The 15,156-nt window shown below is 46.3% G+C and overlaps 1 pseudogene; it reads right to left on the bottom strand.

Moving 5' to 3' along the window:
- Nucleotides 1–2,024: 2,024 nt before the first annotated feature.
- On the bottom strand, nt 2,025–7,818 carry LOC136381532 (serine/threonine-protein phosphatase PP1-gamma catalytic subunit-like; annotated as a pseudogene).
- Nucleotides 7,819–15,156: the final 7,338 nt, after the last annotated feature.

Here is a 15,156-nt window from a genome sequence, read left to right on the forward strand (position 1 = left end):
GTGACTGGAAAGGATAGAACAGCCAAGGCCAGGGGTATGGTGCTGCCAGGTGGGAAGGTGGGTATGCCGCCCATAGGCACCCCCGTCCAATCCTGGACCTGAGCCCCATCAGTGCAGTCCTGAGGAGACAATAAAGAGCACAGATGTTCTCAGAACATGCTGGATGTGCCAGATGTCTCCTCCTTTCCCCCTACCACTCTGGGCTTATTCTGAGGCAGAGGGAGCAAGGACATCTCTGAGTGGGTTCGGGACTTCTGTTGTGGGGACTCCTGTATGAAGGACGGTACAGAGGGGATAGACTGGTGCAGGAGAGAAGGAGAATGGTCTGTGGAGAGCTTGACACCCTTTACCTGCAGTCCTACATGCTGGGGCCCAGGCATATCCCCAACTTCCCCGACACACACTGCCAGTGAGCCCAGCTGTGCACAGCCCCTTCCTAAGCCCAGAGCTGGGGTCACCACTTCAAACAGCTGCACAAGACTTCGTCCTCCTGCCGAGGCCTCTGTAACAACCATCAGGAGCATTCCTGGCACAGCCCCGACAGTTGACAACATTCCTTACTCCCTTCCCCGATGAGGTATTTGAACTTCTGACACCCTCCACCTGCAAGGCCATCTTGGTGATGTCACTGGCTGATGTCACCAGCTCTAGAGGAACAAAAACATACTTCAATTTCCCTACTCTCCTGCACCTGGCTGAATGCCCAGGTGTGTACTCCATTCCCCTTGTGGCCGACTGACAGGGAACTTCTGAGATTCGAAGGTCACCAGCACAGGCTGCAGGTGCGAGCTCTGAGTCAGGGTCAGGAAGAATTTGTTTCTGCTGCTGCAGGCTACCGGGAGGTCAGGGACAGCGCCTTCTCCTCCTCCCACACTCTAGATGCCCTGGCTCTGGCTCACCCTAGACTCAGATGTTGGGAGGCACCAACGGGAAGCAAAGTGATCTGGTGACAGTTCTTCTCCGGATTCCTCCACCACCAGGCGGTTGACAGAACCCTCTGCCAAATGCACAGTTTCTGTCACCCTAGGACAGCGCCTTGTCCCTTCACAGCTCAGGGTCAGGGCTCGCCGCTCTTTTTGGTCTCCTTAGCCTCTACCCCACCTTTATAAATAGACTTCCTATTCTCACATGCCCCTTTGGAGTGTGCTGGGGTTCTGAGAGTCTTTAATTGTCTGAGGGGGACAATTTTAAGCATTCAGTAGGCAAATGTGTGCTTTAATTAAAAATATATTCTACCACTGATGCTGGCAAGGTTGAAATTATTCCTAATGTTGAAAGCTCTAAAAACCAGTTTGTACATGACATGACCATGAGAGAAATAAGCAATCCCTTTAAAGTAACATCTTAAAAGAATGTTCAGAGTGGTTTGTATCAGCAGTATGCATTTTATGACAGTCACATGTACAGATAGCACCCTAAATTTCTCTTGATATCCTAAAGAAAACAAGCATTTACAGTATCCATGGGTTGTACTGAATTTTAATGAAGATTAATTGTACCTAAAGAAATTTGCAAAAGAATAGAGAGTTATGCCTGACCAGGTAGTGATGCAGTCGACCTGGGACACTGAGGACCCATTTTCAAAACCCCAAGGTCACCAACTTGAGTGCAGGCAGGCTCATCAGCTTGAGTGTGGGGTCATAAATATGACCCCAAGGTCGCTGGCTTGAGCAAGGGGTTACTGGATCGGCTGGACAAGGTACAGAACAGAAAGCAATCAATGAACAGCTAAGGTGCCACAACTATGAGTTGATGCTTCTCATCTCTCTCCCTTCCTGTCTATCTCTCTCTCAAGAGAGACAGAGAGAGAGAGAGAGAGAGTTAAAAAACAAAGCGTTTTGGAAATGGGAGTGGAGCCTTTCATTTGCTGTTATAACTAGAGAGTGCCCTTTGTTAAGTGGAAATGGAAGTGCGGGCCCCAAAATCACACTACTTGAGCAAGCTGACCAGTATACATTACAGTTTTAAAACGGAAGTTTATCTATTATAACCACAAGTCCCAACTAGGCAGTGTAAAATGACATCTACTTCTTTGCTTGCTTTGTGAGCAGGCCCCTTGGAGGTACCATGGGCCTGAGGACATTTGGCTTCTTTTTCTCTGTGGACTTTAACTCTTAAAAGCCATTAGGGTTTCAGCCACACTCATCAGGGCATCTGCCTTGTCAAACTCTCCACATTAACTGGGTGCAGAAAACAGAGTGACTAACTGCCTCTTTGCAAAAAATTCACGTCCATATTCAGCCACTTGATGATCTCCACACATAAGATCCAAGTCATGCTTATAGGGAAATTTTTTTTTTTTTTTTTTTAATTTATTTATTTATTCATTTTTAGAGAGGACAGAGAGAGGGAGAGAGAGAGACAGAGAGAGAGAGAAGGGGGGGAGGAGCTGGAAGCATCAACTCCCATATGTGCCTTGACCAGGCAAGCCCAGGGTTTCGAACCGGCAACCTCAGCATTTCCAGGTCGACGTTTTATCCACTGCGCCACCACAGGTCAGGCTATAGGGAAATTTTGCCACCTCTTTCTGCATCAAATGTGAAAGATGCTCCTTTGTCATTTTCACCCCAACCTACAACATCTCGGTCAGAGTCAGGCCACAAACAATCTCAAAGAAGACCTTGATCTGGTACCTTTGTTGGTCATATAAGTCACAGATCTACTCCGTGGGTTGAAGATTGATGATAAACCATCATGCCAGCAAAACAGGTTCTCACCCATGGCAGCTGTGCTTGGTAAACAGTTGAAGCAGTCTGTGAACAGTTTCCATAGTTTATTATATTTTCTTCTACAATCATCATAAAATCCATAAATTCTATTGATCCTGGGACATTTGTCGTTTTCTCGAGAAGAAATAAATTATCAGGATACTTGATTTTAAACCCATAAGAGGCTGTCTCCAATGATGCTTCACCTGCCCACAGAGTCCCCAAGAAACAGGTGGTTGCTTTCTTGTAGAAAACCATCGAATCAAAAAGTTGAAAAAAATCGTGGTGATGCCCATGCACCTCACACCTATTCCGAGTGGTGCTTCAGGTCCTGGCAGGAGAGACTGACTGAGAAAGATCTCCGGACTCACAGCACAGTGCTCAGGTTTGTCCTCCTATAACCGGACCTGCTGACCAGGCCAGGACCTTCTCCCATGCCAGGAGCTCAGAGGTGGTGGCAATGGCAGGCAGCGGTGAGTCCTAACGCACTGCCCGGCTCCTGCTTCCTCCTTCTTTCCCCACCAAAACCACAAGAAGAGCCTAGTGGCTGCCAATTCCCAGGATCCTATGTAGAAAGCTCAGGAAATGTTTAAAAACTAAACACATTAATAACTTGAACCATGCATGATTTCCTGAGAACCAATCGGATCTGTCAGTTGCTGTTTACTGAGCTTATGGGATAGGAAAGAGAAAAATGGGCCTCAATCTTCTGTCATAGTCTATCTGTCCCTGGAGGGACTCCTGTCCAATGAGGGGGTGGGAAGGGAGGACCACTGGAGTCTCCAGGATTGACTCTAAGCAAAAGTAAAATGTAGGTCGGGGTGGGTTTGGGGGGTGGGGGGTGGTCCCCACAGAAGGATAAGCAGGAGACAACCCCTGGAAGGACCTGCACTTCCCCACCTTCCCATCCTGGAGGAAGGGGCCCAGTTCTGCCCATGGTGTGCCACCACCATTGCAAGGGGCAGGCTCTGTGCTTCACCTCACCACCTGCTGGCTAACCAAGGCACTCACACCACCTCTCTGTGCTGAAGGAAGGATCCAGACCAGATGACTTATAAGAACCTTTTGTTCCTGTCTGGAAGGGGCTTGGAGCTTCTCAGGTGGTTTCCAATGGCCAAATTGCAGGCTTTTTGGCACCATCATGTCCCTACTCTTCACAGGTCCTGTGACTGTCCCTCATGACAGGCATCAGGAGCGCAGGAAGCATCTGTTGGATAGAAATACATAGTTTGGGTTGACAAACATGACCCTTGAGGCCTCTACATAGGGAGTCCTTGGAAAGCCTGGGTCGTAGAAAGCAATGATGGGCTAGACACCTTGACCATATTTCTTCTATAGGGATGCTGTAATTCTGCTGGTGATACACTTGCTGTTTTCCTAATTAGCTGCCTTAATACCTCACAAAAGCCATTAACAGGCTGGTGCAGTGGATATACATCTTTAGATGTAATTAATAATGATGTTAGCCTAATTCATAATCAATACTGAGGTAATTGCTTCCTTGGGTTTCTATGTAGTCCTTGGGGTCTTGGTGCAATGAGGGACATTCATCTGCAGATGTGCTAATGAGCATGCATCAACCACTAACAGTCCAGCTCATCTGGGACCCCTCAGGGGCTCAGCCTGGCACCAAGGACCCTCATAGCCATACAGTAAGTTCTGGCCCCAGAGCCCACCTGGCACCTCCTGGAGGCTGTGGCTGCAGTGCCGCCTGGGTCTGTCAAGGACTTGGGCTTCCACTCTGGGACAAGGGGTCTATTTTAGAAACGAGGTCAAAGGATCGATTTAATGCCTGGGAGAGCTCAGAGCATGGGTGGTGCCCCCTGCATGTCACCGTTTCAGAAGCATCAGGAGAGGGTCCTGAGGACGGTTCCCCAACTAAAGATGCTGAGATGTCACAGCCTCCATAGTCTTCCTCCACTTTCCCTTCACCATCCAGCACATGACGACTCGCTCCCTCAGCTTGCCAGGAACTGGGGCTGAGCCCAGTGCCCGTCACTCCTTCTCTGCAGCAGGCAGCAGTGGCGGTGGCTCAAGGTCAGTCTATAGCTGCGGGAGAGGAGCCTAGTCCTTATGAATGGGCTCTCATCTGACTGTAATTGGAATTAATATTGAGGCTTCACTTCCAGGAATTTCTTTCCCCAGCAGACAAATTCAGGCTGCAGAGGTCTGGGTGGGGATGCTCCAAAAGCCAGCCATAAATCTCTCTCCGAAATGACAGTGCACATGCTAATTACTCGGAAGCACATGTGTCATCCCTCCTCCCCACAGTCTCCTCTGCTCCCTGGGAATGGGGCCAGAGAGAGGTAGAAAGGAGTTGGCAAAGTCATCATGAAGGAAAACATTTTAATCCATTTAATTATGAACCTCTTAGAAAACAGAGCTCTGTTCCTTCTTAAACTGGTCAAAGGGAATGAGAAGCGACACCCTCCCACCCCTACCTCTCCTTTGGCTGGGGACTTTCAGAGTAGGAGATGTTTGGTGTGGGCAGCAGCAAACTGTGTGCATCCAGGACAAGGACCCTGGGAGGGTCAGTAGTCCAGCCATGCGCCCTCCCTCTTTCTCTCTCATTCTCTTTCTTTCACACACACACACATGCACACACACACAGAGGCAGTCAGCACTATCTCCTTCTCTTTCCTTCCACAATGCAGGAGGTTTTCTGTGGATGTTTCCCTTGGTAGTGTGCTAAACTTTTTTTTTTTTTTTTTTAGTGAAAGAGAGAAAGCAAGAGGGACAGATAGGGACAGACACACAGGGAGGGAGAGAGATGAGAAGCATCAACTCGTCATTGCAGTACTTTAGTTGTTTATTGGCTGCTTTCTCATATGTGCCTTGACTGGGGGACTCCAGCCGAGCCAGTGACCCCTTGCTCAAGCCAGTGACCTTGGGCTCAAGCCAGTGGTCGTGGGTCATGTCTATGATCTCACACTCAAGCCGGCAACCCCACGCTCAAGCTGGTGAGCCTGCACTCAAGCCAGAGGAGCCCACGCTCAAGCCAGCGTCCTGGGGGTTTCAAACCTGGGTCCTCAGCATCCCTGTGGATGCTCTATCCACTGTGCCATCACCTGTGCTAAACTCTTGTTCTTTTTTTCCTTTATCTCAGTTGTGTTTTATAGCAAGATAGTCACAGATATGAAACTTCAAATAATAATCACAAACTTTTAAATAATAACCAGTAAATCCTTAAATGATAACCATGAGCCCTTCACTAGAGCATCTTTTCCTATCTGTCCTCCATCTATCCACAGCACACATGTCAACATGATGATCTAGGTATCAGGCACTGTTGATCTCTAGGCTGCTGGTAGGACCCCCATACCCTGGAGCTTCTCTCTCTCAGGGGAGATCACCAAGGAAGGCGAATGTCTACAATCGTGAGAACAGAGCACACACAAATGAAGTGGCTCCCTAACCAATACCTGACCTATGGGATACCTGGTGCCTCAGAGAGTACAGGCCTCAGAAACTCATTTTGCTCTACCCCATGGGACAGCCAGGAGCCTGGGGGCCCAGACGGGGCATGAGACTTGTCTGGGTTCAGAAAGCAATAGTAGAAGAACCTAGATTTCCCAACTTCTCTCCCAGTTTTCCCCAAACTACATTGTTCCATTTCAATGAGTAGTTATTGGGCCTTCCTGGCTGCCATGGGTTCTGGGCAGAGCTGTGCCAGCAGGTGAGGCATGTGCTGAGGGAACCTCGGGACTTTAACGGGCAACTAGTGGAGACCAGTGAGGGCAAGACACATGGCTTGCTGTGCAGGAAACAAAGCCATGGTCCCATCCTACATTTCCAGGGCTGGGTCCACCTGTTATAAGCAAGGAGTCAGGAATTAGGGATGGGACTAACCCATGCATGGAAGGCTGCAGCTGGTTCTCCACAGGCGAATCAAGGACCCTGCTCTCTGGTCAAGGCTGCACAGGGAGGGACAGACTGACATATGGCAGCTTCCTTAGTTCCTCTGACTCGATCAGCCTCTTGTTGACAAGCCTGGCCTGTGCATGTGTTTGGACACTCCCCAGGGCAGAGGCCCTGGTCAGCCAGCAGACAGCACCCAGCCCCCAACCAGCCCTGTGCACACATCCATTTATTTGTTTGCCTACTGAGCCTGGACCGAATAAAGATGACCCTGCCGCATGCTATGGGGCCCCAAGGAAGAGATAGAAAACAAGCAGGTAAATAAATAAACATTTAAGACAGTTGCAGAGAAGGATGTATGCTGGGAAGAAAATAAAACAGGACAAGGGAATGAGAGTGACAGGCGGGCAGGGCGGTGGCATCGTGCAATTGTAGCTCAGGGATAGGGAGGCCTCTCTGTTGAGGTAGCCAACAAAGCCAGTCATGCGGGCCATGGTCAAGGGTGAGAGAACAGCAGAGAAAAGGTCCTGTGGCAGGAATAGGGCTTAGCATGTCCCATGAGAGAAGAAGACAAGTGCCACAGAGCCAAGTGACCCAGGAAAGCACGAAGGCCAACCAAGCAGGTAGCTGGCCCCATGAGGCCTGCTGCTGGAGCTCCATTCTAAGTGCAAGAGAGTAGGGTTTGGAGTAAGGGGTGACCTGGTTGATGCTTTCAGAAGAGTCCATCTGAGGGCCCTGGCTGCCAGCTGGAGGAGGTGAAACTTTCTCCAGGAAGCCAAAAGATGTTTTTCATCAGGGAATTGGAAGACTGTTCTCAACCCTTAGGCCCCTTGCCCTGCTGTCCAAGTGCAAGTCCCTGCAGGCCCCACACCTGGCTGCCATGGGAACCAGCCCCTTCTTGGGGAGCTCACTTAACTGTACAAGTGCTGAGTGGCACTGCTAACACAGCTCCACTTCATCCAGCTGTGAGGCCTGGAACAGGGTCTCCTTTCTCCAATTCTCCATTTCCTTCTTTGCAAAACAGAGATGAAAATCTAAATAATAACCAGTTATTCTGGCCAAGCACCACACAAAAAAGCAGTGGCCCTGTCCCCACATCTGCCATCAAAGGCTAGGTGGGGAGCCTGGAATTCCACTGTTACCGGACTATCATGAGGTGCTCCAGCTCCTCCCCTACTGGGATGCGGTGAGGAGGGGCTGAGGGGAAACCCAGATTGTCCATCCATACCTGACGAAAATGAGCCTCCAGCATGATGCCTATAGTTAATGATACTTTATTGTAGACTTGAAATTTGCCAAGAGTAGATTTTTTTTTTTTTTCATTTTTCTGAAGCTGGAAACGGGGAGAGACAGTCAGACAGACTCCCGCATGCTCCCGACCGGGATCCACCCGGCACGCCCACCAGGGGCGGTGCTCTGCCCCCCAGGGGGCGATGCTCTGCCCATCCTGGGTGTCGCCATATTGCGACCAGAGCCACTCTAGCGCCTGAGGCAGAGGCCACAGAGCCATGCCCAGCGCCCAGGCCATCTTTGCTCCAATGGAGCCTTGGCTGCGGGAGGGGAAGAGAGAGACAGAGAGGAAAGCGCGGCGGAGGGGTGGAGAAGCAAATGGGCGCTTCTCCTATGTGCCCTGGCCGGGAATCGAACCCGGGTCCTCCGCACGCTAGGCCGATGCTCTACCGCTGAGCCAACCGGCCAGGGCAAGAGTAGATTTTAAGCTTTGTCACCACGCACACACAAAGGGAACAATGTGGAGATGATGGATGTGTTTATTAACTTAATTGTGGTTATCACTCCACAACACACATGTATAAACATATATACATATACATATATAATCATCAAGTACACTTGTACACTTTAAATACATATAATTTTATTTCTTAATTATACCCCAATAAAACTGGAAAAAATACAATACTATTTATAGCTACTAAAATAAATGAAATACTTAAGTGTACAGTGGTCCATCATCTATTGAGGGGGTTAGTTTCCAGAACCCCCTGTGATAGGCGAAAATCCACAAAGTAGAGACCTTATATTTATGTTATTATTTATATATATTTTAAGGCTTTATAAACCCTCCCCACAGTCTAATAAACTTTTCCCACACTGTTATTAACCTTTCCTACACTCTTTTTCAAATATAAATAAATTTTTATTAATTTTAATGGGGTGACATCAATAAATCAGGGTACATATATTCAAAGAAAACATGTCCAGGTTACCTTGTCATTCAATTCTGTTGCATACCCATCACCCAAAGTCAGATTGTCCTCCATCACCCTCTATCTAGTTTTCTTTGTGCCCCTTCCCCTCCCCCTCCCCCTCTCCTTCATTCCCTCTCCCCAGCCCCCGTAACCACCACACTCTTGTCCATGTCTCTTAGTCTCATTTTTATGTCCCATCAATGTATGGAATCCTGCAGTTCTTGTTTTTTTCTGATTTACTTATTTCACTCCGTATAATGTTATCAAGATCCCACCATTTTGTTGTAAGTGATCCAATGTCATCATTTCTTATGGCTAAATAGTATACCATGGTGTATATGTGCCACATCTTCTTTATCCAGTCTTCTATTTTTTTTTTACAGTGATTAAAGCCTTTAAGCAAACTGTTGGTCAATACAGCAAGAATCCATAAAAGAGTAGTGTCCTTAACATGTTCACCAAGTCCAAATTGGCTCCAACACTATGCCAAATCCCTGAAAAATGTAACCCAACCCCAGTTCAGTCTGTTAGGAGCTGTCCCAAGGAGCAGGAGTCCAGGAAAAGTCCACATCCAGGAAAAGTTCGCATGGCACTGGAATTGTTGTCACAATTCTATACTTTGCAGCTCACGTCCAAGTCCCAATGACCGCTGCTTCTAGCTGGTAAAGATTCAGGTAGACTGGAAAAGCCATCTGCAGCATGTGTGGAGATGGAGCTTCTGTTCTCCTCTGCCTGGAGAGGTGAGACCAGGTTGCTTTTCCCTGGAGCTCTGCGACTGTGGCTTGGTAAAGAGAACCTTGGGATACACTAAGCTGGGTGGGAAAGGTAGATTCATAATAGAAGTTGGCAAAAGGGGGAAAGAGAGCTCTAAACTAGGAGTAGGTCCCAGCCTGAAATATGAGTGGGGCATTGAGGTAGGAGGAATAAAGGAAACACTATATATTAAACAAAGCAGCAGAAAATAGGACTATCAACACCCACAACAGAGATCTTTGAGGGAAGAATAAAAAACCTGACTATTCAGGCAAGACATAGTTAAGTGGCCCTTGTGCAAATGAGATCAGTTTACCTGCTTCTTGGAAGAAATACCCTAGGCTCGTCCACAGTGTCGTAGATGGGGCCGACGGCCCTGGGCACCTTCAGCCTTCCGTGGCAAACCCCAGCATTCTGGGCAAGGTTAGGTCATAGGTGGCTGGAGCAGGGCTGGAAGAGACTGAACCCTCCCTTAGAGGAGCGAGGGGGAAGCCTACCTTCCAGTGTTCCTGTTTCCTCACAGCAGAGGCATGTAAGCCTGGCAGGCTTTAGCTCAATGACCTTCCTTTCCACTATTGAAGCAGGACCCAGATGGCATTCTATGAGACCCCTTTGGGGCGTTGGAGCCTTTAAGGGTGTATCCTAAAAGCTGGTAGTTCCCCTGATCTCTATTGGGCTTTTTCTGCCTCTTGGTATCTTAAAAAGCCATGCTCAGAAGATCTTGCTGAGGGATTTGAGGATCCCCATCTGCCTATATAAATCTTTTCCATATATCTGGAGCTATTTGGAAAAAGACAAAACAGTGTTATTAGCTGGATCAAATAAAGAAGGTAGTAGTTTGCAGGAGAAAAAGATTTGGCATCTCCTGTTCATCAGCATTCAAAAGAAATTTAAATTTTTTTAAGTAAAAAGCATGATATGGTAGACCCGTAGGAGTTCCAGGATATGACTCCCCCCCTTTAAAATTTTTTAAATTGACCTTAAAATATTTGCTGGGTACACTTTAATAATACCTTGACTTTAACGATTATAAGAAATACGCATAATTTGAAAGGTTTGACAAAATACAGTAAATGCTTTTGCTCCATATACAGGAGCATTGTCAGTTTAACCAGTTTAGGAAATCCAATAATAGAACAATGCATACAGACAATGAGCTATAACATGCTTAGCAGCCTCTCCTGTTCTGACAGAGGTTACTATAAATCCAGAATATGTATACACTATAACGTGGACATAGGACTGTTTGCCAAATGAAGGTATATGAGTAACATCCATCCTTGAGGGTTAACTCCAAATGAAGGGGCAGATTGTAGTATAGGACCCCTTGGACAGGATTTCCCAATCTGCTGTGCTGCTTCCCAAGAAAGTTGAAACTGTTTACACAGGGCTGCCGGGTTCTGGTGATGAATAGTATGAGACTGAATTGCTCAATCTGTCATGGTTGCTCCAAATAATTTTCTTTTGGGTACCTTGATCAACAAGGGCATTCCTAGGCCCTGGCTGGTTGGCTCAGTGGTAGAGTGTCGGCCTGGTCTGCAGTAGTCCCGGGTTCAATTCCCAGCCAGGGCACACAGGAGAAGTGCCCATCTGCTTCTCCACCCCTCCCCCTCTCCTTTCTCTCTGTCCTCTCTTCCCCTCCCGCAGCCGAGGCTCCATTGGAGCAAAGTTGGCCCGGGTGCTGAGGATGGCTCTGTGGCCTCTGCCTCAGGTGCTAGAATGGCTCTGGTTGCAATAGAGCAACACCCCAGATGGGCAGAGCATCCCCCCCCCCCCCGTAGGCGGGCCGGGTGGATCCGGTCAGGTGCATGTGGGAGTCTGTCTGACTGCCTCCCTGTTTCCAACTTCAGAAAAATACAAAAAAAAAAAAAAAAAAAAAAAAAAAAAAATTAAAGTGGGCATTCCCTTGTGCTAAAGCTCTAGGGAGCATGGAGTGAGCTTGAGTATGTCCTATAAAACATGGAGCTCTATGTTGACATACAAGTCTTTGAAGAAGGAGGAAATGCTGAAATAGTTCATCAGCATTTGTCCCTAAGACAGCAGTCTTTATAGTGGAAACACCATAAGTAAATATTTGCTGAGTATATACAGATTAAAGGGGGAATATGGTAAATGCTGAAAAGCCATGATAATGGCATATAATTCTAGACTTTGAGCTGATTTTAAGTTGACAGTTTTAGTATAAAGTTGTCCATTGATTTGCAAGAGCGATTTGCAAGAGCGATTTGCCATTTAGTAGAAGTTTCCCAGAGCCATTGTTGTTGATGCATTGAAAAAAGGAACAACAATAATTTTGAGGCTCAAAACCTATAAGTTGTAAGGGTCGCCTATGCCCCTTGATAATCCAGGAGGCGACAAGATCAAAATATGGAAGTGTATTCCATGGGCTATTAGATGGTTCAATGTGCCCAAGCTGTAGCTGCTCTTGTACCAATTGAGCAGCTGCCCTAAGTTTCTCCTGAGAAAGGGGCCATTGGTCTACCCATACAGGATTATCTGATTTCCAAGTAATTGGGTCTGCTCAATGCATTATTGAGGTATCAGGAGCTACCAAGGCCCCTATGCTAAATTTTGATATCCTAATCCATACCTTCTGGTATTGGGTGCCATTTCTATGGGGGTAAGAATTCCTCGCTGTTCTTTCCCTAGTCCCTTGGTGGGCAAAAATCCCCAATCAAGCATCTGAGTACTGACTAGACCATTAGGACTGACAAGCAACACTCCCATATTTTTCAAAACATCTCTACCCCACAAATTAACTGGCCATCCAGGGAGCACATAAGGATTAAAAAATCCAGAATGACCTTCTTAATCTTACCAATGTAGAAAACGAGAACTTTGTTGAGAGGATTTACTCTGCCCTATACCTTGTAATTCTGTGGCTGCTGCATGAGTGGGCCAGGAAGGAGGCCACTGTAGCTTAGCAATAACAGATACATCAGCTCCTGTATCTAAAAGTCCTTTAAATTTATGCTCATGAATTGTTAGTTCCATTTCAGGGCGTTCCTGGCCTATTTTTTTTTTAAATCCAATTGGCAAAATCAGAGGAGCCAAATCAACAATTTGCTTGGGGCCCCTTTTGCAGGATGTGGCCTGGGAAGCTGAATTAGCACCCTTATACTATTCTTCTAACTGCCTGAATTAGCCGTGAGACACATTCTTTTTTTTTTTTTTTGATTAATTTTAATGGGGTGACATTGATAAAATTGTCTTCCATCACCTGCTAACTGGTTTTCTTTGTGCTCCTCCCTTCCCCCAACACCCTCCCTCTCCTCCGCCCCCCCCCTGTAGCCCCAACACTGTTGTCCATGTCTCTGAGTCTCATTTTTATGTCCCACCTATGTATGGAATCATATAGTTCTTAGTTTTTTCTGATTTACTTATTTTGCTCAGTATAATGTTATCAAGGTCCATCCATGTTGTTGTAAAAGATCCGATGTCATCATTTCTTATGGCTGAGTAGTATTCCATAGTATATATATACCAAAGCTTTTTTTTTTTTTTTAATAATTTTATTTTTTTAATGGGGTGACATCAATAAATCAGGATACATATATTCAAAGATAACAAGTCCAGGTTATCTTGTCGTTCAATTATGTTGCATACCCACCACCCAAAGTCAGATTGTCCTCTGTCACCTTCTATCTTGTTTTCTTTGTGCCCCTCCCCACCCCCTTTCCCTCTCCCATTCCCCCCTCCCCCCCGTAACCACCACACTCTTATCAATGTCTCTTAGTTTCACTATTATGTCCCACCTACGTATGGAATAATACAGTTCCTGTTTTTATCTGATTTACTTATTTCGCTTCGTATCATGTTATCAAAATCCCACCATTTTGCTGTAAATGTTCCAATGTCATCATTTCTTATGGCTGAGTAGTATTCCATAGTGTATATGTGCCACATCTTCTTTATCCAGTCATCTATTGATGGGCTTTTTGGTTGTTTCCATGTCCTGGCCACTGTGAACAATGCTGCAATGAACATGGGGCTGCATGTGTCTTTACGTATCAATGTTTCTGAGTTTTTGGGATATATACCCAGTAGAGGGATTGCTGGGTCATAAGGTAATTCTATTTTCAGTTTTTTGAGGAACCACCATACTTTCTTCCATAATGGTTGTACTACTTTACATTCCCACCAACAGTGTATGAGTGTTCGTTTTCTCCACAGCCTCTCCAACATTTGCAATTACCTGTCTTGCTAATAACAGCTAATTGAACAGGTGTGAGGTGGTATCTCATTGCCGTTTTGATTTGCATTTCTCTAATAGCTAAAGAAGATGAGCATCTTTTCATATATCTGTTGGCCATTTGTATTTCTTCCTGGGAGAAGTGTCTATTCATATCCTCTTCCCATTTTTTTATTGGATTGTTTGTTTGTTTGTTGTTGAGTCTATGAGTTCTTTGTATATTTTGGATATTAGGCCCTTATCTGAGCTGTTGTTTGAAAATATCATTTCCCATTTAGTTGGCTTTCTGTTTATTTTGTTATCAGTTTCTCTGGCTGAGCAAAAACTTCTTAGTCTGATGTAGTCCCATTCATTAATTTTTGCCTTCACTTCTCTTGCCTGTGGAGTCAAATTCATAAAATGCTCTTTAAAACCCAGGTCCGCCCTGGCCGGTTGGCTCAGCGGTAGAGCGTCGGCCTAGCGTGCGGAGGACCCGGGTTCGATTCCCGGCCAGGGCACATAGGAGAAGCGCCCATTTGCTTCTCCACCCCTCCGCCGCGCTTTCCTCTCTGTCTCTCTCTTCCCCTCCCGCAGCCAAGGCTCCATTGGAGCAAAGATGGCCCGGGCGCTGGGGATGGCTCTGTGGCCTCTGCCTCAGGCGCTAGAGTGGCTCTGGTCGCAATATGGCGATGCCCAGGATGGGCAGAGCATCGCCCCCTGGGGGGCAGAGCACCGCCCCTGGTGGGCGTGCCGGGTGGATCCCGGTCGGGCGCATGCGGGAGTCTGTCTGTCACTCCCTGTTTCCAGCTTCAGAAAAATGAAAAAGAAAAAAAAATAAAATAAAATAAAATAAAACCCAGGTCCATGAGTTGAGTACTTATGTCTTCTTCTATGTACTTAATTGTTTCAGGTTTTATGTTTAGATCTTTGATCCATTTTGAGTTAATTTTTGTACAGGGGGAGAGACTGTAGTCCAGTTTCATTCTTTTGCATGTGGCTTTCCAGTTTTCCCAGCACCATTTATTGAAGAGGCTTTCTTTTCTCCATTGTGTGTTGTTGGCCCCTTTATCAAAAATTATTTGACTATATATATGTGGTTTTATTTCTGGACTTTCTATTCTGTTCCATTGGTCTGAGTGTCTATTTTTCTGCCAATACCATGCTGTTTTGATTGTTGTGGCCCTATAATATAGTTTGAAGTCAGGTATTGTAATTCCCCCAGCTTCATTCTTTTTCTTTAGGATTGCTTTGGCTATTCGGGGTTTTTTATAGTTCCATATAAATCTGATGATTTTTTGCTCTATTTCTTTAAAAAACGTCATTGGAAGTTTGATGGGAATTGCATTAAATTTGTATATTGCTTTATACCAAAGCTTTTTAATCCACTAGTCCACTGACAGACACTTGGGCTGTTTCCAGATCTTTGCTATTGTGAACAATGCTGCCATAAACATGG

This window comes from Saccopteryx leptura, chromosome 9 (assembly GCF_036850995.1).
Source record: "Saccopteryx leptura isolate mSacLep1 chromosome 9, mSacLep1_pri_phased_curated, whole genome shotgun sequence".
Classification (NCBI taxonomy): Eukaryota; Metazoa; Chordata; class Mammalia; order Chiroptera; family Emballonuridae; genus Saccopteryx; species Saccopteryx leptura.